The sequence below is a fragment of the Camellia sinensis genome, chromosome 13 (genome assembly GCF_055761805.1).
Source record: "Camellia sinensis isolate YWXY chromosome 13, ASM5576180v1, whole genome shotgun sequence".
In the NCBI taxonomy this organism is placed as follows: domain Eukaryota; kingdom Viridiplantae; phylum Streptophyta; class Magnoliopsida; order Ericales; family Theaceae; genus Camellia; species Camellia sinensis.
The window spans coordinates 14,577,528-14,604,163 of NC_138973.1; the positions used below are offsets into that span (position 1 = coordinate 14,577,528).

Sequence of the window (26,636 nt, forward strand, 5' to 3'; positions counted from 1 at the left end):
CCAAGGAGGCGACTTAGGGAGTGCGCCATGGGGTGGCTTGAGTGGTTCCCATGGTGTGTAACCATGCTCACTATGATACATGATATATGTATAACCCCCCCTCAAACTTAAATAGGTGTGAAGATAGAAACCTATTTGAGGTTGAAACAAAGGGAGTGATAAAGCTGACCGTTGTAGAAGACACTGTATGAGTGCGTAGATAGGCGGCCCAAAAGATATACATGTAGATAGATATATCGAGCCCTCAAAAGGTGTGCCCAATCTTTCAAAAGGCGTGCCCAATCCATAAAAAGACGTGCCGGACATGATGGCGAGGCGCGTGACTACCTTGGCTTGTGCGCCCGTTTTGTCGTCTGGCGTCAAGTGGCGCGCGATGCGCGTGTCTGCCTCGGCTATTTAACCAAGATGGAGCCTGAGGCCGAGGCAGAGGCTGAGACCAAGAAATTGCGAAAATCCTCTGAAAAACTCTTCCGTTTCTGAGAGAGAGACTCTGTAACACTCTGTTGCCCAGAAAATGGCTTCGTCGTCCCGTGGTCTGCTCACTCTCTTTCCCGACCTCAACGAGTCAACAAGAGAGATAACTGGTGCGGTGGCCAGTGAACCTCAACCAAACACCTCCAGTTTTGCTCCGTTGAACTTTCCGATGCGGTCTGTGGAGCAAAAAATGGCGGTGCAAACTGATATTGAGGCCAATCAGTATACATTGAAGTCATGTGTGGAGACCATGACTGCGGTCACAAACTTGTCGCACCGGTTGCAGAGTAGGACAAATGAAGTGCAGCAGTTAAACGCCCAACTGGCTCTGCTCCAACGCATGTATAAGGATGCGCGAGCAGAGATAAGTGTGCTAAAGGCAGAAAATAAGGAGCTGAAGCGGAAGGCCACCGTGATGTTTCGATTTGGAGGTCCGCCATATGCTGCAGTGGAGGAGTATGGGGGAGTGATCGTGCCCAGTGGAGTGGGAAACACGGAGGCAACACCGTCAAGGGCCGCCCAGGACAGAGGCAAAAAGAAAAGACCGGCGGAAGAGGCGAAGAAGTGAGGTCGATGTGTGGCCGTCTGCAGAAAAGAAAACAAATCGTTTGTTGCTGTGGGGTTTTTTTGTTTTTTGTTTTTGTTTTTGTTTTTGTTTTTTTTTTTTGTGTGTGTTGTTGTAGAAATGTGATCGGGGTTGATTCCCTGTCATGAATAAAACGAGGTGTGGTGTTTTTTGTTTTTTTGTTTTTTTTTTTTTTTGTACGGACAAAAATAAGAATGAAAAAAAAAAAGATTAAAAATAAAGTGAAAGAAAAATAAAAATAAAAGAAAGAAATAAGAATAATGTGGGTGGAAATGAAATAAAATAAAAGATGATGATATTGGGACTATTAAAAAAACAGCAAGATGTATTGGATTAAGAAAAGAAGGCATGGGTGGGTGGAAATGAAATAAAATAAAATATGATGATATTGGTTTCCACTGAGATCAAACCACCAAATGGGTATGGGTTTGGACAAAATAATAATAAATGAGTGGAGAAGGTTGGCCCACGCACACACACAGTGTATGATGGGTTTTATATATATATATACTGAGAGAGTGGGGAACAAGGGGAATAATGAATATGATGAAAGTGGGTGCAGAGTCGAGAGGTGTTCTGATTTCCCTCCCATTCTCTCCCTCTCTGATTCACATTCGAACAAGCTTCCTCTTTGCAAGAAAATATTTTACAATTTAGTTGGCACTCATGGGGACTGTCGTTGACACTGCAAAGGAAGTAAATGGAAGCTCACTTAGCAAAAAGATGCTTACAGTTGTTTTTGTATTGGGTGGCCCGGGCAGCGGAAAGGGCACTCAGTGTGCAAATATTGTAGAACACTTTGGGTACACAAATCTGAGTGCTGGTGATCTTCTCCGAGCAGAAATAAAATCTGGTTCTGAAAATGGGACCATGATTCAGAACATGATTAAGGAAGGAAAAATTGTACCTTCGGAGGTAACAATTAAGCTTCTTCAACGAGCAATGCAGGAAAATGCTAATGACAAATTTCTGATTGATGGCTTTCCTCGTAATGAGGAAACCGTGCCGCATTTGAGTCTGTTACCGGAATTGTGCCAGAGTTTGTACTCTTTTTTTTTTTTTTTTTGATTGCTCAGAAGAAGAGATGGAGAAGTTGAGTGATGAAGAACCAAGATCTCTGGAACAGAATCTCAAGGCTCTTGACGAGTTGGTGTCGGCCATCCGAGAATGGACCCCCATGGCCGGAGATAAACCCGTCGCCGCCTGTCTCCATCGCGCCGACGATTTGCTCCAGCAATCGATGTTCCGGCTGGACGACGAGTTCAGGCTGTTGATGGACCGAGGCTGCGAGTCCTTCGATCTGACTCGGTTCCAGAACAGTGAGTCGGCTGCGAATTACGCGTTCGAATCGGAGGACGATGAAGAAGACGAGGACGGTGAAATGATCGGCGAGGAAAATCAGATCCCGGTGGCGTACCCGGTGGCCGACTACGATTTCGTCATCGACGCTCTTCCCTTGGGGACGATCAGCGATCTGACAATTAGGTATGTATATTTATGTATTGATAGAGATGACAGCGGAATAGGTCGTGGTCCGGCGGGCGGCTAAGGTAAGGTTGCTGCCCGTCGGTGAAGCGAAAATACTAGGTTCTAAACCCGCTCTGATACCATGTAAGATAAATTGATATAGAGAGAAATTGTATGTATTATGATTGATGTTATTGATATATTGAATGTTATACACGGTCTCCTTTATATAGGAGAAAATGGCCTAAGTGGTATACACACTATACAAAACAACATCATGGCCTAAAGGGAAAGTGGTCACCGAAAGGGGAAAGGGCCACCGAAAGGGGAAAGCATACACTTTACATATTATATTCTAACAGTTATGAACTGTAGTGCCGAATGTTGTTGGTTCATGAGATGACAGGCACGTGATCCTTTCGACCAGCCTTTAGTTGTTGAGATTAATGAATCTGTCCTTGCCTGTTATGAACTGTAGCGCCGAATGTCGTTGGTTCGTGAGATGACAGGCACGTGATCCTTTCGGCCAGCCTTTAGCCGTTGAGATTAACGAACCTGCCCTTGTCCCAGTTCGGAACGAATCAACAACGCCGAATATCGGTGGCTGCAGAAGTGCGCGCATTGATGAGGTTACCTCGGGAGTGGGGTGCACTCCTGAGTGATTAAAAAGGGGGTGGGAGATTCCATTTATATTTCATAAAGCGACTCGATTCTGCTCGTCATTCGTGGCCGGAAAAGTGTGAATGTCAACCAGACTATTCTTTAATAGTAAGGGAGAGGGTAGGACGTTGGCTGAGCTGGACTCATCAATGAATCGAGGTGGCGAGCCTCCCCGTACGGGAGGTAGGGCATTTGCAGAACACGAGAGGCGCCACTCTCCGTGTCGACGAAGCAGGTCACCGAGGAAGGAGAAGCGCCAATGGGGGAGCTCCCCTCGTTTGCGAAGTGAGGCCAGTGGACCACCACGCCCACTGAGCTTTTCTGTTTTTGTTGGGAACAAACCGATGACAGAGGCATATTCCATCATCCGTGACCCGAACGTGGCAGTCGAATTTGCACGACAGATTTTTTCGCCAGAAGTCCAGCAGTTGATGGTTGGTCGACCTGATTTCGAGGTGTTTCGAGAGGGCGTTCATGGGGCGGTGAAAGGGCTGTACACCGCCTATGAAATCGGTATGCGCCTTTATGCTGCACGACGAGAAATAGAGAAGAAGGATGAACGCATTCGAAACTTGGAAGCTCGCGCGGAAGTGGCTGAGCGCGAGCTGAGGAAGGTCAAAGCCGCTCAGACACAACTAGCCGGACAAGCTAACCCAGTTGTGGAAGAAAGGGTGACCCAATGGCTTATCAGTCATGCAATTGCCGATTGTGAGCATGTTTGCGATAGAGGCCGCGAAGGGAAGGGCTTATGAAAAAGGCTTCCATGAAGGTCGGAAAGTCGGGATAGAGAAGACCAGGGAAAAGCTCGCCGAAGAAGTTTGCCAATGTGAAAATCGTGGATTTAAGCGCGGTTGGATCAAGGCACTTCAGGCCGCGGAGGCTCTCCGAGCAGTAGGCATTGATTCGGCGTCACCGCTATACCAACGTGATCACTTTCTCTTTTCTGCCTTCGAAGTCGAGAAGAGTGACGATGAGGGAGACGCCGGATAAAAGTAGACATTGTAATGCTTAAACGCAGATTGCATGCAAAATTATATAATTATTGGCTGATTTAATAAAACGCTTCGTTTTCAAGTGTTAGCGTACTTTCTACTTATATTAGTACACTTCATGCCAAGCGATTAATCTAAGGACACGTTTCATTTTGAATGTTTGCATGTTTCATCCTACGTTTATATGGCTTGTCCCAGTTCAATTGAGTGAAACATTTCATTTTGAATGTTTGCATGTTTCTGCCTACGTTTATATGATATGTTTCAGCCTACGTTTATACGGCTTGTCCCATTTTATTTTGAATGTTTGCATGTTTCAGCCTATGTTTATACGGCATGTTTCAGCCTACGTTTATACGGCTTGTCCCATTTCATTTTGAATCCTCGCATGCTTCAATTTTCGGTGTAACGTGATAGCCACGCAGGGCACTCCATATCCGGGGTCTTTATTCGGCCCCAGCGTGACCCGTACGGATGGGGCTCCGAATTCAGAGGCTTGCTGTCGGCCAATTGTGATATCGGCAAAGGGCGCTCCGGATTCGGAGACTTAATCGGCCCAAAAGTGTCATGCACGTATAGGGCTCCGAATTCGGAGTCAGCCAATCGTGATACGCAAAGGGCGTTCCGAATTTGGAGTATTAATCGGCCCAAAAGTGTCATGCACTAATGGGGCTCCGAATCTAGAGACTTGGCCAATCGTGATACACAAAGGGCTTTCCGAATCCGGAGACTTATTTTGGCCAATCGTGATACATGAAAGGCGCTCCGAATTCGGAGGCTTAATCGGCCCAAAAGTGTCATGCACTGATGGGGCTCCGAATCTTGAGACTTATCTTGGCCAATCGTGATACACGAAGGGCGCTTCGAATCCGGAGGCTTAATCGGCGCAAAAGTGTCATGTACTAATGGGGCTCCGAATTCAGAGTCGGCTAATCGTGATACGCGAAGGGCGCTTTGAATCTGGAGGATTAATCGGCCCAAAAGTGTCATGCACTAATGGGGCTTCGAATCCGGAGACTTGGCCAATCGTGATGCACGAAGGGCGTTCTGAATTCGGAAACTTATTTTGGCTAATCGTGATACATGAAGGGTGCTCCGAATCCAGAGACTTATTTTGGCCAATCGTGATACACGAAGGGTGCTCCGAATCCGGAGATTTATTTTGGCTAATTGTGATACACAAAGGGTGCTCCGAATCCGGAGACTTATTTTGGCTAATCGTGACACACGAAGGGGGCTCCGAATCGGGAGACTTATTTTGGCCAATCGTGATACATGAAGGGCGCTCCGAATCCGGAGACTTATCTTGGCCAATCGTGATACACGAAGGGCGCTCTGAATCCGGAGGCTTAATCGGCCCAAAAGTGTCATGCACTAATGGGGCTCCGAATCCGGAGACTTTTGAACTGAATTGTGCAATGAGATAACGGGAAAACTTTGCTTTGCAAAAGTGAAATATGTACATGGTGAACCATTCAAAACAAGTATCATGCCTGACAAGTCGGGTCAGTGATAGAATTTACGCAAATGCGTGGAATTCCAAGGCCGTGGCAGACTTCTCCCAGACATGTCTTTGAGACGATATGCCCCCACTCCCGCGATTGAGTCGATCTGATAAGGGCCGTCCCAGTTAGGACCCAATTTTTCGTCGGCCGGATTCTTGGCAGCTGGAAGCACTTTCATCAGGGCCAACTCTCCTGGTGTGTAGCGGCGCAGTTGAACACGCTGATTATATGACTTAGCAAGCTGCTGCTGGTACCGTGCCATGGATGCAAGGGCACGGTCTCTCCGCTGTTCAATCAGAATCAAATCCAAGGCCAACATCATATCGTTTCGGCCCAAATCAAAAAACTGTTGATTTCAAGGTTGGGAGGCCGATCTCCAAGGGGATGATTGCCTGTGTTCTGAAGCACAAAGTGAACGGCGTCTCCCCAGTGGACCGCCTCAGAGTAGTGCGATGAGCCCATAATACACTTGGTAACTCTTCGACCCATCTTCCTTTGGCTTTTTCCAGCCTCTTCTTGATGCCGTCTAAAATAGATTTGTTGAAGGCTTCAGCTTGGCCATTACTCTGTGGATAAGCCTAGGAGGAATAGTAGGGCCGAATACCATACTTGCTACACAGTTCCCTGTAGACACCGCAATCAAACTGGGTGCCGTTGTCTGAAATAAGTGCTCTTGGAATGCCGAATCGTGTTATGATATTTCTCCATACGAAACGCTTCACGTCGGTATCTCGAATGTGCGTTAGTACTTCCGCTTCTACACATTTTGTGAAATAATCTGTCGCGACAATCAAAAATCGCTTGTTACCCGGGGCACGAGGCAGTGGTCCGACGATGTCAAGTCCCCATTGGGCGAATGGCCAAGGACTGGTTATAGAGCTTAACTCTTCAGTAGGCAGGTGGGTCAAAGGAGAGAACTTCCGGCACTGTTCACACTTTTTCACGTAACATTCGGCATCGGCTCTCATTGTCGCCCAGTAATACCCCTGTGTCACAGCTTGATGAGCTAAAGAGCGCCCGCCAGAATGGGCGCCACAACTGCCTTCATGTATTTCGGTCAGAAGCGCTTCGACTTTGTCCGGATGAACGCATTCCAGGTATGGACCAGAAAGGGATTTTTTATAAAGCTTTCCTTGCGGATCCAAGTAGTATCACAGGGCTTTGTTTCGCAGCTTGTGTGCGTCTTTCTTGTTCGCTGGGAGCTGTTTAGAAGACAGGAATGCAGCAATGGAGTCCATCCAACTCGATCCTGACTCTATGACATTGACCTGGATTTTCTCAGAAGGGCCAATGCTTGGCTCTGGGATGAAACCAACTTCAATGGTCCGTTTAATCTCTGAGTTAATGGCGGAGGCTAGGCAAGCCAGGGCATCTGCATGTGTGTTCTGGTCACGGGTTATTTGGTTCAATTCATGATGGTCAAATTTTGTCAGCGAGGAATTTGCCGTTTTTATGTAAGCGGCCACACGGTCGTTTTTTGCTGCGTACTCCCCCTTTAGCTGATTGATCACCAATTTTGAATCGCAAAATATAAGCAGATGCCGAACACCTAGGAGATGTGCATTCTGCAAGCCGGTTAGCAGGGCTTCGTATGCGGCCTCGTTATTTGATGCTTTGAAGCCGAGTTTGACAGCCTGCTCAATTATTGCCCCGTCAGGAGCCATTATCACTACTTCGGCCCCGCTGCCTCATTGATTGGACAATCCATCACAGTACAACTGCCAAATGTCCCTAACATAAATTCTTCAGTTCGGCTTAGGTTGAATTTCATCATACTTGAAGTCAGCAAGACCCCCAGTGAATTCGGCCACAAAGTCGGCAAACACCTGTCCCTTGATTGAGGTTCTAGGCAGAAACTGAATATCGTACTGGCCGAGTTCAAGAGCCCACTTTGAAACGCGCCCTGATGCTTCTGCACTACGGAGAACCGACCGGAGGGGGTGGTCCGTTAGTACCCCGATGGTATGCCCCTGAAAGTAATGTATCAGCTTTCTTGCTGCCATGACGAGGGTTAGAATGAGTTTTTTCAATGGAAGGTAACGTGTTTCGGTGTTAACCATTGCTTTGCTCACATAATACACTGGTCGCTGTTCCCTTAGCTTTTCCTTTATAAGTACGGCACTGACGGCCCGGTCGGAAACCGCCAGATACAAAATGAGCGGGTCACCTGCCGAAGGTGTTGTCAAGAGTGGAATTGATCGGAGGTAGGTCTTGAGGCCGTTGAAAGCGGCTTTGCACTCGAAGGTCCATTTAAAAGCCTTGACCTGCCGTAGAGTATGAAAGAATTGTCGGTAGCGATCTGTGGACCGACTGATGAACCTGTTGAGTGCGGCAGCCATCCCCATCAACTTTTGAACCTCCTTCACTGAACGAGGGGAGCCGAGCTCCAAGATTGTTGTGATTTGCCTCGAGTTGGCTTCGAGTCCTCGGTGGTTGACAATGTAACCCAAGAATTTGCCAGAGCCGATCCCAAATGCACATTTGGAAGCGTTCAACTTCATTTTGTATTTGCGTAAAATGCCGAATGTCTCTTCCAGATTGGCTAGATGAGTTTGCTCTTCTTTGGACTTGACCACCATATCGTCAATGTACACTTCTATAGTGTGGCCGAGTTGCTCCTTGAACATGGCAGTGACTAGTCTTTGGTAAGTTGCCCCTGCATTCTTCAGCCCAAAAGGCATAACCTTGTAGCAATAGGTTCCTTTTGGGGTGAGGAATACAGTTTTGTCTTGGTCCTCCGGATGCATGGCAATTTGATGGTAGCTTCTGTGAGCATCGAGGAAGCTCATATGCTGATGGCGTGCCGTCGTATCTACAAGTTTGTCTATTCGGGGAAGGGGAAAATAATCCTTGGGGCAGGCTTTGTTTAGATTCGTGAAATCAACGCAGATTCGCCAAGTCCCATTTTTCTTCTTCACAACCACAGTATTCGAAAGCCATGTAGGGTAGGTCACTTCCCTGATTGCCCCGGCGTCAAGCAACCGGTCAATCTCTTCAACAACGGCGGCAGTGTGCTCTGCGGCTGACTGCCGGCTTTTCTGAATAATCGGCTTGCATTTAAGGTCAACATTTAAACGGTGCTACGAAACAGACGGATCTACACCCGGCATCTCATATGGAGTCCACGCAAATACATCAAGGTTGCCGAGCAGGAAGGAAATTAGCTGCTGTCTGTCGGCTTGATTCAGGGAGGCGCCGACCATGAAGAACCTGTCTGGGTTTCCGTCAATTTCAACTCGATCTTGGGCTTCCGTGGCCTTTTCACTTGGGAGCCGCCCAACATTGTCGAGGCTCTCTCGATCCGACACCTCAATAGAATTCACTTGCAACTCTTTTGGCGTCTTTCTAGTAAGGAGATAACATGCTTGTGCCGATTTTTGGGAGCCACGGATTTGCTCAATGCCGCGTTCTGTCGGGAAGCGTAGCAGTTGATGATAAGTGCTTGGCACGGCCTGCATAGTATGCAACCAAGTTTGTCCCATGATGAGATTATACGGCGATGGTAGCTTGACGACCAAGAATTCCACATCTACTGTTCGGGAGCCCGCTCGAACGGGTAGTGTGATTTTCCCCAACAGGTATTCTAGATTAGCATTGAAGCCGAAAAATGGATAAGGAGTTGGAGAAAGATCCGATTCAGAGAAGCCGAGTTTGGTGAATGTCTTGTAATACATAACTTTCGATGTGCTCCTCGGATCAATGAGTACGCGCTTAACGGTGAATCGGTTTACGCGTAACTCGATTACCAAGGGATCGATGTGGGGAAGTGTCACTCCGGCCAAATCTGAATCATCGAAAGCAATGCTCACAGCTTCATGGGGCCGTTTAGCCGGAGTGAGTTGATTTTGAGGGTCGGAATTCGACTGAATCGTATGCACCGCGGATGACATTGGCAGGTTGTATATCATGTGGATTACGCCGAGTGGAGGTGAATCCTGTCGTAAGGCTATTGCTTTGGTTGAGTTGCCTTTTCGGACGTACTATTGTAGCCAACCATCTTGTACCAATTCCTCCAGGTGATCCTTCAATGCATAACAACTCTCAGTATCATGGCCGTGATCTTTGTGATACTCGCACTGCCTATCCTGTTTTCTCATGTCGGGAGGTCCTACCATTTTGGACGGCCATTTGAAGAATGGAAGGTGTTGGACTTTGGACATAACCGCGCTGATCGGCTCTGACAACTCCGTATATTTCTTGTCTGCGCGCCTTGTGCGCCTGCTATCAACTTGCAGTTGTTCATTTGCTCGGTGGGAACATTGGTCGCTTGAACGGCGAGAATCCCATCTCTTGTCTCATTTAGCCCGATGTCGTGGTTCAGGGCTCTGAGGTGGTACAGAATTTAACAGCTGAGCAATTTCAAAAGGGGCTGTCTTGTTGGCCATGTTTCCGGCTTTAACCTGCAAGGCGTCATCTTCCACTTTGCAGTATTCCTCAACGTTCTTCATCAATGACCAGACTGTTTTGGGGGGTCTTCTAGTCAAGGAACTATGGAGAGTATTATCAGAATGTAAACCCATTTTAAAGGCGGTAATGGCCATGGAGTCGTTGTAAGCATCATCGACAAGATTAAAGCATTCCTAATAGCGTGCCGAATACGCTCGTAAGGTTTCTCCCGGCTGGATCTGCATTGCCCAGAGAGAGTCGGCTTGCTTCGGCTGGACCTCGTTGGTGATAAATCTTGCCTTGAAGGATTTCTGTAGTTGATGGAAACTCTTAATCGACGCCGGCTCCAACTTATAATACCATCTAACGGCCAATGGCCCTAAACTGCTCGGAAATATTCTACACATAAGAGCCTCGTTGTCTGCATGCAGCGTCATGGCTTGCTTATAATGACGGATATGGTCAGCGGGGTCCGATTTCCCGTCGTACAGGATGAACGACGGGGCTTTGAACTTCTTGGGTAGCGCTACCTTTGCGATTCGTCGCACGAAGGGATCGTGCTAGTCTTCTTCGTCCGAACCATTTCGTCTTCGCTTATGCCTTACACGTGGACTCTCTTCAGAGGAACTAGTAATTTCGAGTCGTCCCTTCTTTTTGGGCTCTGGGGATGATGAGTCAGAGTCGCTGTCACTATATTGCTTCCGAACTCGAGGTCTTCGACCACCCATTCTCAGAGGTCGTCCTGGATCTTGGCATGTAGCTTGATTGGATTTTGCTACTTACAAGGCCAAGTCCTGACGGAGGCGCTCGTTCTCAACGATCATGTTTTCCAGCCACTGTTCGTTTTGCTTCGCCTGTTCCATGATTGCTTGTATTGTCTCATGTGCTGAAGTCGAGGGCGAGTTCTGGGCAAGTGAGTCGAAGTTCAAGGCACGTCTTGCGGTGATAGTCTCCGGTCCAAGTATGTTTGTTGGAGTGAGGTCGTCTCTCTGTGTGGTCTCATCAGTGACTATCGGAGGGTCTTCCGTTACGTTCGCCATGGATGTATTTGAGTATTCCCACAGACGGCGCCAATTGTGGAGAAGTGGTTTTGGAGATACTCTTTTGATCCACTGGGACGCTCGAGATCCTCAGCTAACAACCTGAAAAGGAATAAACACTCCGGTCGGGGGTGCCGGAATAGCACTCCGACGGATAAGTCAGTATATACTCTCTTGATTGCATGTATCTTAAGTTAAGTGTACTAATTCTCACATTGTAACAAGCCCGCGGGGGACCTTGCTACAGCTCGGACTCGATTTTTCGTTGTCACGGTTCTAAGTCTGAACCAAAGAGTCCAAATCCGGCAAATCGTTTTGAGAAAACAGATTTTTGAAAGAAGTGCCAAACATGGACTGCTTTGCCAGATACAGAGTCGCCACCTAAATATTTTATTTTGGGAAATTTAGGAAACCCTGACTCGGTGCCAAAAGGCCACGTGTCCGTCATCACCAAAGTTGCCTCGGCTCGGGAACTTGGGTACGATTGGGGAAGGTCACTTCGTGAGCACCCCCGCTCGCCCGGTCATAGACCGGCCTCTACTAACCATGATATCAATTTTTGAAAACATTGTGAGTTCTTATTCCGGTTATTAGCCTAGGTTACTATGTGATGCACACAGCATATAAGTATAGACTGGATCGCCCGAATTGGAACAAAACATTTCATGCTTGTTTATTTGAAAGATGATTTGCTACTCGCAAGTAGGCTTAAAATGCAGATTTTACCACCCGCAGGTGGGTTTAGAAAAGATGGTTTTGCCACTATCTAGTGGGCTTAAAACAAACAGTCGATGATTTATTCCAATCTAAACAACTCAACCTTCACCCACAAGCATTCAGGCAGATATATCACATAAGCACATAGCCTCATGGTAAGCATGCTATCATGGCATTCACTCACACGCATGCAAGGATGCTAAAGCATAAAAACTCACCGAGTACTCCAAGCCAAAATAGACACTTATTAGGAATAATGCATGAATCCTAAGCATACAGAAATGCCTAATGCAACACATGCAAGATGCAACTATAGCAGGCTCGGCTATTCTAAGATGGTGTATGAAATGCTACAACTATCATGTATTCAATTTGGAATTGAAAGTACAATGCAGTTAGTATGATGCGCCGAGCCCGGTGCATGCAATACAGATGAATGATGCAAACATGCTGTCATACTGTATGCTAATTTAAACATGCCCTAATCTAACCATCAAAAGCGGATAAATAAAAGGGAGAAAGACGTGGGATTGGAAGACATACATCACACTCACCCACACTTATTACAGTTGTGCCCTCACTCGGAGGGTCCGAATAAATAATACAGTCCAAATAAAAGAATATTACAGTCCGAATAATACAGTCCAAATAATGTACAAATTCCTAATTAATTAATGAAGAAAGCAAATAAAACTGGCGTGCAAGCCAGGGACTGCCTTGCTTCTGATGGATGATGCATGTCCGGGTTGTCTTGCGCGGAAATCCACCGGAATGCCCCAATTAGCCTCTGTTTACACCTGTTTCTTGAAATACGTGCCAAGCCTCGAAAAGTTGCTGATTCTGCGTTTTGCTGCAACAGAGAGCAGGAAAGGGGCATAGCAATGTATTTGCACAAATATATGCATGTCTCGATCCTCGTGCCACCAATCACGCATACCGAGGCATGATGGCCGAGGAGCCGAAATGCGCAACTCAATATAGGATGAATGCACATGAAACTACAGCTAAAACCTAACTCCATCATGGATAATCCGGAGTGTCGGTGACTGGGGAATTGAGATACATTCCGTCACTCGAAGTACGAAATGTACTTCGTTTCCCGTGCCCGGGCTAACTCCTATTCCGGACATGATGCAATATGCATGATATGCATGAAATGCAACTAATATACAATCCTAACATACACAATGCTATGAAAGTGAAATGCCTCGAAATGCGTGTACCCGGGCACGCAACCCGAGAAAATGACAGAATGCAATGAAAATGAGGTGCCTCGAAATGCATGCACGCGAGCACGCAAACCGAGGCAATGGTAAAATGCTGTGTAAATGAAGTGTCTCAAAATGCGTGCACACGGGCACGCAAACCGAGGCAATGCTATGTGTCTCGAAATACGTGCATGCGGGCACGCAAACCGAGGCAATGCTATGTGTCTCGAAATACGTGCATGCGGGCACGCAAACCGAGGCAATGATATGTGTCTCGAAATACGTGTACGCGGGCACACAAACCGAGGCAATGATATGTGTCTCGAAATACGTGCACGCGGGCACGCAAACCGAGACAATGATAGAATATGATGAAATGATATGGAAATGACAAATGGGCTTATACCAACACGAGTGAGCCTCAGCCACACTCACATAGGATGCCGACGGGTGAAAATGAAGTGCCTCGAAATGCGTGCACACGGGCACGCAAACCGAGGCAATGCATACGCAATGCAAATGACATAGAAAATGAAGTATGGACTTATACTAACATGAGAGAGCCTCAGCCGCACTCACATAAGATGCCGATGGCAGAAAATGAAGTGCCTCGAAATGCGTGCACACGGGCACGCAAACCGAGGCAATGCATACGCAATGCAAATGACATGGAAAATGAAGTATGGACTTATACTAACATGAGAGAGCCTCAGCCGCACTCACATAAGATGCCGATGGCAGAAAATGAAGTGCCTCGAAATGCGTGCACACGGGCACGCAAACCGAGGCAATGCATACGCAATGCAAATGACATGGAAAATGAAGTATGGACTTATACTAACATGAGAGAGCCTCAGCCGCACTCACATAAGATGCCGATGGCAGAAAATGAAGTGCCTCGAAATGCGTGCACACGGGCACACAAACCGAGGCAATGCATACGCAATGCAAATGACATGGAAAATGAAGTATGGACTTATACTAACATGAGAGAGCCTCAGCCGCACTCACATAAGATGCCGATGGCAGAAAATGAAGTGCCTCGAAATGCGTGCACACGGGCACGCAAACCGAGGCAATGATGAAATGTGATGCAACATGGCAAAAATGATATGCAAGCATGCTAATGGAATTTCAGCAACAAAACAAGGGGAAAACAGCCCCAGGATGAGGCGAAATGATATGAAATGCAAGGAAATGTCCCGAAATGCAACATTAAGCACCCGAAATGGCCTATAGCCATGCTAAATATGCACAACATGGACATGCAATGCAAAGACAGAAACTAGACAGCCCCAAGATAAGCACTTTTCCAGTTATAAACATGGCCAAACAGCAAATATAGGTATGGCAAAAATAGCATACAAGAAGAGGGGCCAAGATAGGGGTAATGAAGCAAGTAGTATAAGCTAAACCCAAACTGAAAAATTTCCTTCTACAACACTGAAGAGGGACCAAAAATATGAATATTTACAGTATATGACAAGCCTCAAATCAATATACAAATATGCTAAAAATGCTATGCAAAATGAAGCTCAAAAGTGGCTATAACATGAAGTATGCAAAATATTCACCAAACAGAAAAAAAGTGTTAATGAAACATGAATTATAGGCCAAAATAAGGCTACTTTAAGTTCGGACCAAGGTCCAAAAACAGAAGCAAAGAGGGCTACCAATTTATGCAAAAATGGGGCCAAATAATGGATATAACTACAAGTGACACATGGAGGCACCAAATGGTGAGGGGCCCTTCAACAATGTTGAAGAAGGGCCCAAAATAAGCACATTCACAGATTACAACATGCTCAAAAACAGATTACATATAGGCTAAAAATAGCATGCAAAATGTTGACATACAAGAGGGTCAATGAAGCAAGTGCATCATGGAGGGCTCAAACAGGGTTGAGCCCTTAATGAAAAGTGAAAATGAGCTCAAAAGAGGGCCACTTTCAGTTATGGCCGGAGCTCAACACAAAAAGCATGCATGGCTTACATATTGATCAAGAAAAAGGGTCAAAAGGGTCAAAGTATTACTTACCCTTGAAGATCAACACTTTTGTTGCTTCTTAGATGGATTTGCAGCTTCTTTAGCCTTCAAGAATCCTTCCTTGTTGCTGGAAATGAGATGGTGGTGGTAGAGCTTGGTGGTGTAGAAGGAATGATGGTTAGGGACTTAGGGTTTTTTCAAGAATTGAGAAGGAAGAAGATGGAGTTGGCTATGGAAGCTTGAAGATGAAAGTTTCTAACCCTTGTCAAGAAGGACCTCAGCTGGTTATATGGACAAGAAGATGGGTGTAAAGGTGGGGCCAAAAGGAGGCAATCTTTCCCCACAAAATATCCCCGAATTGGGATATTTTCTGGGGGGAAACAGCTGGACAGCTGTAAAGCACACACAGTGAGGAAGCAGGCCGGCCCATTGCTTTGGCTGCAGGTGGCTGGCCGGCCACCCCCCCTAGCCGGCCGGCTAGGGGTCAAAAGGTTCAATCAAATTTGGTGGCCGGCCACCACATGGTGATGTTCCCCTAGGTCTCCTCATCACAACCATGTAATTGAAATTCCAAGAAAGTGGGTCCAAGGGGTTCAACAGTGGCTCGGAAAGAGGGGTTCAAAAGGGTCAAGTGACTTTAATGGCCGGCCATGAACTTTTAGTGGCCTCTCAGGTGTGTACATCACAGATATGTGGTTGAAAGTTGGAGAAAAAGGGTCCAAGGGGTTCAACATTAGCCCGGAAGAAAGGGGTCAAAAGGGTCAAATGACCTTAATGGCCGGCCATGAACTTTTAGGGGCCTCTCAGATGTGTAGATCACAGATATGTGGTTGAAAGTTGGCAACGCTAGCTCTAAGGTATTCAACATTAGCCCGGAAGTTAGAAAAACGGGCGCCGGGAGGCTCGGGAGGAGAGATAACTGGCTGTCGCAACAATTGCTGGCCTCCCACCCTTCAGTGACCTTCCATGTGATAAAACAGAGGTACCTGCCAAAAATGAGCGAAAACCGTTGCAAGACGAATGTTCCGGAGCCAAAACACGTAGTTCGGGGTCCCGGAAATGGGCTGTTAAGCACCGAAAATCGTATTCGACCTCGAAGTGGGTTTCTTAGCCCCCAGTGTCCCTCAAAAGGGATGAAATAAGATGTATGCCAAAAATTAGAGCAAACGGAGATGGTTAGGCGGTCCCGAACCGAGGCACACGGCCTGACGGCTCCGAAAACCGGAAACCGGGCTCCGAAATGGGAAAAATGGCCTACGGCCACCAAACGTAGCCTACGGACATTGAGAGATGGTCTACGGGACCTCTCTCTTCCCTCAGGGAAAGAAACATAGAAAACCGAGTCTGGTTCGCAAACCGAGACAAGGCACAGAAGAGGGTTCGGAAATCCGGAGGCGGGGCTCGCAGCCAAGACTCTGAAACTTCTGAACGAGCACATTATGAAATATCACCAAGCGCTCAATCGGTGACGCCTAAGTCTTAAGGTCGGTCAAAAATGGGGTGTCTACAGTTGCCCCTCTTTGACAGAACTCGGAAGTCACAAGTGACGGGAGTGAATGTCAAAGCCCAGAGACGACCCATTTTTGACAAGGCCTAAGACTTAGACAAACATACAAGATAAACAGAGATGTGCCCGCAGGCATGCCCGCAGGCAAGGGGGGGGCAAAATGCAAAATGATATGCAAGAAGATTTTGAAGATTGGACTTATACGCTACGCGAAGCCGGTTTTTGAAAGTTGGACTTATACGCTACGCGAAGCCGATTTGAAAGTTGGACTTATACGCTACGCGAAGCCGGTTTTGATGAGTGGACTTATACGCTACGCGAAGTCAAGATTGTTGAGTGGACTTATACGCTACGCGAAGCCAAGATTGTAGAGTGGACTTATACGCTACGCGAAGCCAAGATTGTAGAGTGGACTTATACGCTACGCGAAGCCAAGATTGTAGAGTGGACTTATACGCTACGCGAAGCCAAGATTGTAGAGTGGACTTATACGCTACGCGAAGCCAAGATTGTAGAGTGGACTTATACGCTACGCGAAGCCAAGATTGTAGAGTGGACTTATACGCTACGCGAAGCCAAGATTGTAGAGTGGACTTATACGCTACGCGAAGCCAAGATTGTAGAGTGGACTTATACGCTACGCGAAGCCAAGATTGTAGAGTGGACTTATACGCTACGCGAAGCCAAGATTGTAGAGTGGACTTATACGCTACGCGAAGCCAAGATTGTAGAGTGGACTTATACGCTACGCGAAGCCAAGATTGTTGAGTGGACTTATACGCTACGCGAAGCCAAGATTGTAGAGTGGACTTATACGCTACGCGAAGCCAAGATTGTAGAGTGGACTTATACGCTACGCGAAGCCAAGATTGTAGAGTGGACTTATACGCTACGCGAAGCCAAGATTGTAGAGTGGACTTATACGCTACGCGAAGCCAAGATTGTTGAGTGGACTTATACGCTACGCGAAGCCAAGATTGTAGAGTGGACTTATACGCTACGCGAAGCCAAGATTGTAGAGTGGACTTATACGCTACGCGAAGCCAAGATTGTAGAGTGGACTTATACGCTACGCGAAGCCAAGATTGTAGAGTGGACTTATACGCTACGCGAAGCCAAGATTGTTGAGTGGACTTATACGCTACGCGAAGCCAAGATTGTAGAGTGGACTTATACGCTACGCGAAGCCAAGATTGTTGAGTGGACTTATACGCTACGCGAAGCCAAGATTGTAGAGTGGACTTATACGCTACGCGAAGCCAAGATTGTAGAGTGGACTTATACGCTACGCGAAGCCAAGATTGTTGAGTGGACTTATACGCTACGCGAAGCCAAGATTGTTGAGTGGACTTATACGCTACGCGAAGCCAAGATTGTTGAGTCATGATCATGCAAAGAGAGCTGTGATGAAGCAAATATGCGAAATAGATGTAACATTTTAAGCGAATGCTAGGTAAGCAAGTAAACCCGAGCCAAACTACACCTCGTGCAGAAAGGATGTAAGAAAATTATGCAATTCTCACCGCGTCTCACGCGGAGAAGGCTAAAAGCGACTACTGAGAAAAACTCGGAGTCTCACACACAACATCTCTCTGCGTATCACACATAGGAGAGGAAGAAGGTAAACCTCTCAGCGTATCATACGCAAAAGAGGAAAGGTAAATTTCTCAGCGTATCACACATAGAAGAGGAAGAAGGTAAACCTCTCAGCGTATCATACGCAAAAGAGGAAAGGTAAATTTCTCAGCGTATCACACATAGAAGAGGAAGAAGGTAAACCTCTCAGCGTATCATACGCAAAAGAGGAAAGGTAAATTTCTCAGCGTATCACACGCAAGAGAAAACCTCTCAGCATATCACATGCAAGAGAGGCAAACAAGATAAGTTCTCAGCGTATCACACGCAAAGAAGAGAAGGGAAAATTTCTCAGCGTATCACACGCAAAGGAGAGAAGGGAAAATTTCTCAGCGTATCACACGCAAGAGAAAACCTCTCAGCATATCACATGCAAGAGAGAAAGGATAAATTTCTCAGCGTATCACACGCAAGAGAAAACCTCTCAGCATATCACATGCTAGGGAGGAAAGGGAAAGTTTCTCAGCGTATCACACGCAAGAGAAAACCTCTCAGCATATCACATGCCAGAGAGAAAGGGAAAGTTTCTCAGCGTATCACACGCAAGAGAAAACCTCTCAGCATATCACATGCCAGAGAGAAAGATAACAATCTGTAAGTGAAAAGGTGCATAACGATGCAGGTGAAGTGTACATAACAACGCAAGTAATGAGCATAACAATGCTAGATAGATGTGCATAACAATGCAATTGATGAGCATAACAATGCATAGTTGAAACAAAATGCCGAACAAGGGAATACAAGCCTTAAGTAGACCAATTTTCAAACACAACCTCCGATTTACCTCTCGGAGGGGTCATGATTCATTTCAAAAAGGATACACCTCGTGCATGCCGACTGACGATGAGCTACACGTCGAAGACACGAGTTGAAAATTCCGCAGAAACCTTTTGAGTTGAAGAGAGTGGGTTCTTCTTGCGCTTTCTTGACTGTACTCCTAAACCGCAGTTACTACCTTTCCTTCCTGGTTATGTTCACAACTTTCCCTATTCTCTTAACGGGGTGACAGACTAGGTTGGTTCAGTATCCAGAATTGAGGTGCATACCCGCTATCTCAACCTATGGGGCTTCCATACAGATTTCAAGCCGAGGACACGCCTCTGGGTATTTAAACCAGACTTTAGTCTCGGAAATCCCGAACCTTTACGTTCTAGGCATCAGCCATTCGAACTCTAGTTTCCACCGTCGCAGTTGGTCTCCTAGGAACTCATTGCAAACATAGCCAAGATGCATCTGGCAGGGGCTGGTTTTCCGAGGGAGCACTTCGATTGCCATTTTGGCTTGAAGCAGATTGGATCTTGAGCTTGGGGTAGAGGCACACTCATACTTCGGAGCTTTGCAAGACCTGAAGAGGTACACACGGAATGTAGTCTCGGAACTTACTGAAGTTGAAACAAACTCAGATGCCCGACATTTCCTCTTTTGCTTTTGCTTTGTAGTCTGGAACCCATATAGCTTCAAATAGGTCCTGGTTCTACTGTTCTCGCATGACCTGGGTTGAACCTTGCGGTTTTATGAAAGAACAAATTCTGTTTTGCACAGATGTGGAGAACGGCACGACACTCGGAGCGCAAAACGATTTTATTTTTGAAATTGAGAGATGAGCTTTTGACCGGGTATCGAGCCTACGACTGGACACAGCAAGACAACTCAACAAGGAAATAAAAGGCACACAACCTAGACACATTGAGTAACACTCGAAACGACTCAAAACAAGAATCGAGATAAAACAAGAAGACACGACACTCAGACGTGCACAAGGAGCCTGTTTCACCGGGTAGTGTTTCCCACCCTTTCTCATTTGTGATCCTCACATCACTCGGCCCTCAAGCTCTTGTTTTTCTGAAAAAGCCCTCTTCTCACTTTTTCTCTCATCACACATCTCTCTATTCTTCAATCTCTCATTTTTCATCCCTCCCCTGGGTGATTGATGGATAAACAGCAAGTTGTGGGCTCGCACCCAACATAATCAGCTCGCGGCTATTTCCTTCAGTGACATCTGTCGATGAGCCGGATGAGGGAATGGAGCATCTTGATCCATTCCAATTCGTGCTTCGCACTCGACTTGATATCTCGCTGCTTGGAGGATGTGGGAGCTTTCTGCCCTTTGTTGCGCCCTTTTCTGACGGGTAGAGTGCCCTTCTTGGCAAGTATGTTGACAATGGGAAAGACAGGAAGCCTGACTCAACTATGCCCCTAGTTCATCATTTTGACCATTTTTTGTTTTAGTTTTCTCCTAAAAAATTTTGACCAAAATGAGAGTTAGATTAACATGCTTGTTCAATTTTCTGATTTAAAATCATGCAAGTTAGGCTATGAGCACTGAGAGTTTTCCTTTTTTGGGTCCAAGAAATGGTCCAGTTTTGAAAACGGGATACTTTTCCAAAGATTAGTCAACCTCAGTAAAAATTCTCAAAAACTATTTTTGCAAACGATCACTACTCAACGAGCACGGAACCTACTCTCGAGATGCACAACCTCGGATTCGAAAGAAGATTGCCCCTTGCTTGAGGGACGCTACATGGCAACGGAAAGTTGCCCCTTGTTTGAACGGCACCGCGGCGCATTGAATGGCAACAGAAAGTTGCCCCTTGTTTGGACGGCGCCACGGCGCATTGAATGGCAACGGAAAGTTGCCCCTTGTCTGGATAACACCGTGGTGCATTGAATGGCAACGGAAAGTTGCCCCTTGTCTGAATGGCACCGTAGTGTATTGTAGTCAGTCCTCAGAGCGATGATTGCAACCGAACTCTCGGATACAGAGAAGGCAAAGACGACAAAAACCATCGCATGGACATAATCGAATTTGAAGTGTTTTACGGCTGGACTTCAGAATGAAGTTGCCTACGTATCCCAAAGATGGGAATCAAGCCTCACGTAGTTCGGGGTTAAGGTACACTCGGGTATTAACCTCTCCTCTTTATGCTCTAACTTTTGCCAAGGCGCCCGTCGCGGGTTTTCGACCTTGCGAGCTTTGTTCTTCTTTTCTTTTCAATTCTTTTCATTTCTTTGCATTTTTCTTTTTTGCTCTTTTCTTTTTTTCTTTTCTTTTGCATTTTTTGCTTCTTTTTTGTTCTTTTTCTTCTTTTCTTGCTCTAACTTTTGCCTGGGTCGCCCTTCCGGGTTTTCGGCCCAGCGAGCCTCTCAAGGGTAAAAGTATAGTAAGTCCATGCCAAATGGTTTTGAGGTCCTGAAGTCATCTGGATCCAGGAGAATGGCTGCTGTTTTGCTTTGCAAGCTTCTTTTGATGAGATCTGATCTTTTGATCTGACTTTGGGTGCCTCTTGTTCGAGGGCTGCATCAAATCTGGCCGCACAGGCCTCACATTGTAGTTGACCGTTGAGCCTTCTGAATTCAAGTTCAAGGTTTGGAAGCGAAGGGGTTGAGTCTCGAGGCTGAGAGCGATCCTAGGCTGCACAATCTCAGGAGCGATTCCACACAGGTCTTCGCAGGACCGCGCAAAACATTTTGTTTTTGAAAATTTTTAAGAAAGCGACAAATCACTCGCGCTGAAGATAGTGTGAAACCAGTCTGGATCAAGCCAGGGTCCTTCTCAGTACTCACGCTAACAAGCATGATTTCATTCATTAAGGGCTTAGCACGCCTCTCTTTCTCTCAGTTGATCAAAGTTTTGCAAATCCCGAGGAATTCCTTCCTCTTCGTTTTCACCGCAGTGTTCAAAAAAAGTTTGGAAAAACTCAGGTCATTACAATGATTTCGGGGTGCAAAAGAGTAGGCGAAAAGTACTGCCGTTTCATTCGAACTTTCTAGCACAACTGGCACAAAGCAGAAGCAAGCACAAAGCATGAAAAACCACTGCTGTTTCATTCAGATCTGTTGGTACAACTGGCTCCCTGGCGGAAACAGACTCAAAACAAAACGAAAAGACAAACACAAAACAAAATGGTGATGCCCGAGGTAACACCCCCCCCCGGAATCACCCAACTCCTACACAACAGGACTGACTCGATACAACAAGACAGGCCCAAAACAAAAAAGGCTGACTCAGAACAAAAAGACAGACTCAAAACAAAACAACAAAACTGAACCAATACCTAAGTCAGCATGCACAAAACCCAGCACTCACAAATGCTCAAAACAGTGCGTGCCATACACCACATTCGAGGTAAACCGCGCGCCGCCCACAGGTGGTCCAACCCCTGATCACATACTTGCATTACCCCCGAAATCCACCAACCCGATGGTGACAGACTTTGCCGAGCTTGGAGGAAGGATAACTTCATTGTCAATCAAATCTTGTACCTCGTGGCGAAGACGGAAGCAATTGTCAGTGCTGTGACCGGTTTGCTGATGGTATGCACAGTACTGGGTACCATCATGCTTAGCTGGAAGAGGATTCGGGAGAGGTCGAGGCTCGAGAGGTTTGAGATGCCCTTTTTTGACGAGGATTTGAAGGGCCTTAGACAAAGGCATATAGAGGGCATGGAAGACTCTACGACCTCGGGGCGGATAATTCGAGGCTTGCTGACTTTTGCTGGACGCACTCGAAAAAGGGTCGGCAGGTGTTGCCTTGGCTCTCTGATCTCTTCTAGGTGCAGGGTTAGGATTGGAAGGAACTGTTCTGGCACGACGGTCCCAATCTTGATTTTCCCTCTGGTCTAAACTGCTCTCGGCCTGAGTGGGGAAGATGTCATTTACAGTTTTTACAGCAACAGCGAACACCTGCTGTTTATTCAATCCTCCGGCTTTCAAAGCCTCAACAGCCCACAGGAGTTGTTCGTAGGGATCGGTGTCCACTTTCATCTTATTCTTGCCACTCGCATCGGCTTGGTAGAAGGTTTGAGTTGCTACATCAGAGCGGAGCCCCGTTGTTGTCGACATGCCATTATCGGAACTTGGGATGGCTTCAGGTTGGCTAAGTTCGATTACAATTCGTCCCAATAGCGGGGGCTCCTGCGGTATGAAATTTCCTGCATACGATGCATTTGGCGGCGGAACCGACATTCCGCAGGCTAGTTCCGCCACGGATCTTCGAAGGTCACCAATCATTCCCATCAACTCGAATGTGGTGGGCTCACGGGTTTGAAATAACTGGGGTCCCCAGATCGGATGCGAGGCAGGTGACTTGGGTGGGTGTGGCACTTCACCATCGGTATAACCTTGCAATGTGATTCCTTGGTCCAATGTGGCTGCCAAAACCACAATTTCTTCCGGATGTTGCGCCATCACGAGTTTTACTGAACTGAACAGAGGTGATGTGACTGGTGACTGACGGATCAGATGGACCGGGTTGGTGACTAATGAATCTGAAGAATCGGTGAGTCTTTTCCTGTCTTGCCTCAGCGAAGGAGAACATTGGTTGCTTTGAATCGAGTCTTTGAATCCCCCCTGAAAGAGAAAACATGCGGCATCTCAGCCCAATCCCACCAATACAGACATGAATATAGCTGACTAACTGCATTTGACCACTGATCACTGTTCCCAAAGTTCCTGTCCCCAAAACTGAACCTGATACCCGCAGATATAACTAATCCTCTAATACTGGCTGATGCCCGCCGGCTTGACACCCACAATACCGAACTGACGCCCGTAGGCCTGATGCTGACAATTCTGAACTGATGCCCGCAGGCTCGATACTCAAACTCATATACTGATCTGATGCCCGCAGGCCTGATACTGATAATACTGAACTGAAGCCCGCAGGCTTGATGCCCAAACTCATACACTGATACATGCATTCCTGTAGAGACGCACTCTAAAGCACATAACAGATAAGTGAGAGCCAAAACACCCCTATGGAGGGGTAGGGTTTCCCTGTCCTATTTTGTCAGGAACTAGGGTTTCACTACGCACGCAGCGGTTTCAAACAACCTATAAACGGGTAAGCAACCTGTCCTAGTTTTGAATGGTCACTATGGATCCGAATATGCACTAGGTCGAATGGTCGAAAAAGGTGCCCCGGTAAAACCGGGGTTTGTGTTCCCATACTGGCAGAGCCCACAACCGGTCAGCCTTATGGTCATGCCTTGACAAGACAAGCCTCCGGCAAACCGTTCAGGAATAGCAGATGGCAAACACGGTGTCCTAGGCGCACCAATGCAAATGCAATGCAAAGAAACACACAAGTGTAGTCAAAAACAGATATCATGAGTTCGAGTCAAGTTCTCTAAATCCCCAGCAGAGTCGCCAGAAACTGTAACAAGCCCGCGGGGGACCTTGCTACAGCTCGGACTCGATTTTTCGTTGTCACGGTTCTAAGTCTGAACCAAAGAGTCCAAATCCGGCAAATCGTTTTGAGAAAACAGATTTTTGAAAGAAGTGCCAAACATGGACTGCTTTGCCAGATACAGAGTCGCCACCTAAATATTTTATTTTGGGAAATTTAGGAAACCCTGACTCGGTGCCAAAAGGCCACGTGTCCGTCATCACCAAAGTTGCCTCGGCTCGGGAACTTGGGTACGATTGGGGAAGGTCACTTCGTGAGCACCCCCGCTCGCCCGGTCATAGACCGGCCTCTACTAACCATGATATCAATTTTTGAAAACATTGTGAGTTCTTATTCCGGTTATTAGCCTAGGTTACTATGTGATGCACACAGCATATAAGTATAGACTGGATCGCCCGAATTGGAACAAAACATTTCATGCTTGTTTATTTGAAAGATGATTTGCTACTCGCAAGTAGGCTTAAAATGCAGATTTTACCACCCGCAGGTGGGTTTAGAAAAGATGGTTTTGCCACTATCTAGTGGGCTTAAAACAAACAGTCGATGATTTATTCCAATCTAAACAACTCAACCTTCACCCACAAGCATTCAGGCATATATATCACATAAGCACATAGCCTCATGGTAAGCATGCTATCATGGCATTCACTCACACGCATGCAAGGATGCTAAAGCATAAAAACTCACCGAGTACTCCAAGCCAAAATAGACACTTATTAGGAATAATGCATGAATCCTAAGCATACAGAAATGCCTAATGCAACACATGCAAGATGCAACTATAGCAGGCTCGGCTATTCTAAGATGGTGTATGAAATGCTACAACTATCATGTATTCAATTTGGAATTGAAAGTACAATGCAGTTAGTATGATGCGCCGAGCCCGGTGCATGCAATACAGATGAATGATGCAAACATGCTGTCATACTGTATGCTAATTTAAACATGCCCTAATCTAACCATCAAAAGCGGATAAATAAAAGGGAGAAAGACGTGGGATTGGAAGACATACATCACACTCACCCACACTTATTACAGTTGTGCCCTCACTCGGAGGGTCCGAATAAATAATACAGTCCAAATAAAAGAATATTACAGTCCGAATAATACAGTCCAAATAATGTACAAATTCCTAATTAATTAATGAAGAAAGCAAATAAAACTGGCGTGCAAGCCAGGGACTGCCTTGCTTCTGATGGATGATGCATGTCCGGGTTGTCTTGCGCGGAAATCCACCGGAATGCCCCAATTAGCCTCTGTTTACACCTGTTTCTTGAAATACGTGCCAAGCCTCGAAAAGTTGCTGATTCTGCGTTTTGCTGCAACAGAGAGCAGGAAAGGGGCATAGCAATGTATTTGCACAAATATATGCATGTCTCGATCCTCGTGCCACCAATCACGCATACCGAGGCATGATGGCCGAGGAGCCGAAATGCGCAACTCAATATAGGATGAATGCACATGAAACTACAGCTAAAACCTAACTCCATCATGGATAATCCGGAGTGTCGGTGACTGGGGAATTGAGATACATTCCGTCACTCGAAGTACGAAATGTACTTCGTTTCCCGTGCCCGGGCTAACTCCTATTCCGGACATGATGCAATATGCATGATATGCATGAAATGCAACTAATATACAATCCTAACATACACAATGCTATGAAAGTGAAATGCCTCGAAATGCGTGTACCCGGGCACGCAACCCGAGAAAATGACAGAATGCAATGAAAATGAGGTGCCTCGAAATGCATGCACGCGAGCACGCAAACCGAGGCAATGGTAAAATGCTGTGTAAATGAAGTGTCTCAAAATGCGTGCACACGGGCACGCAAACCGAGGCAATGCTATGTGTCTCGAAATACGTGCATGCGGGCACGCAAACCGAGGCAATGCTATGTGTCTCGAAATACGTGCATGCGGGCACGCAAACCGAGGCAATGATATGTGTCTCGAAATACGTGTACGCGGGCACACAAACCGAGGCAATGATATGTGTCTCGAAATACGTGCACGCGGGCACGCAAACCGAGACAATGATAGAATATGATGAAATGATATGGAAATGACAAATGGGCTTATACCAACACGAGTGAGCCTCAGCCACACTCACATAGGATGCCGACGGGTGAAAATGAAGTGCCTCGAAATGCGTGCACACGGGCACGCAAACCGAGGCAATGCATACGCAATGCAAATGACATAGAAAATGAAGTATGGACTTATACTAACATGAGAGAGCCTCAGCCGCACTCACATAAGATGCCGATGGCAGAAAATGAAGTG

General features: G+C 46.5%; 1 protein-coding gene and 1 pseudogene across 2 annotated transcripts in view; both read left to right on the forward strand.

Moving 5' to 3' along the window:
• The window catches only part of LOC114264914 (potassium channel AKT1-like), a 73,279-nt gene that overhangs the window by 10,573 nt on the left and 36,070 nt on the right, over positions 1–26,636 (forward strand). The window lies entirely within an intron of this gene.
• LOC145805986 (UMP-CMP kinase 3 pseudogene) lies at positions 1,592–2,686 on the forward strand (annotated as a pseudogene). The gene has a single exon (XR_014348367.1). The product of XR_014348367.1 is annotated as a UMP-CMP kinase 3 pseudogene (transcript).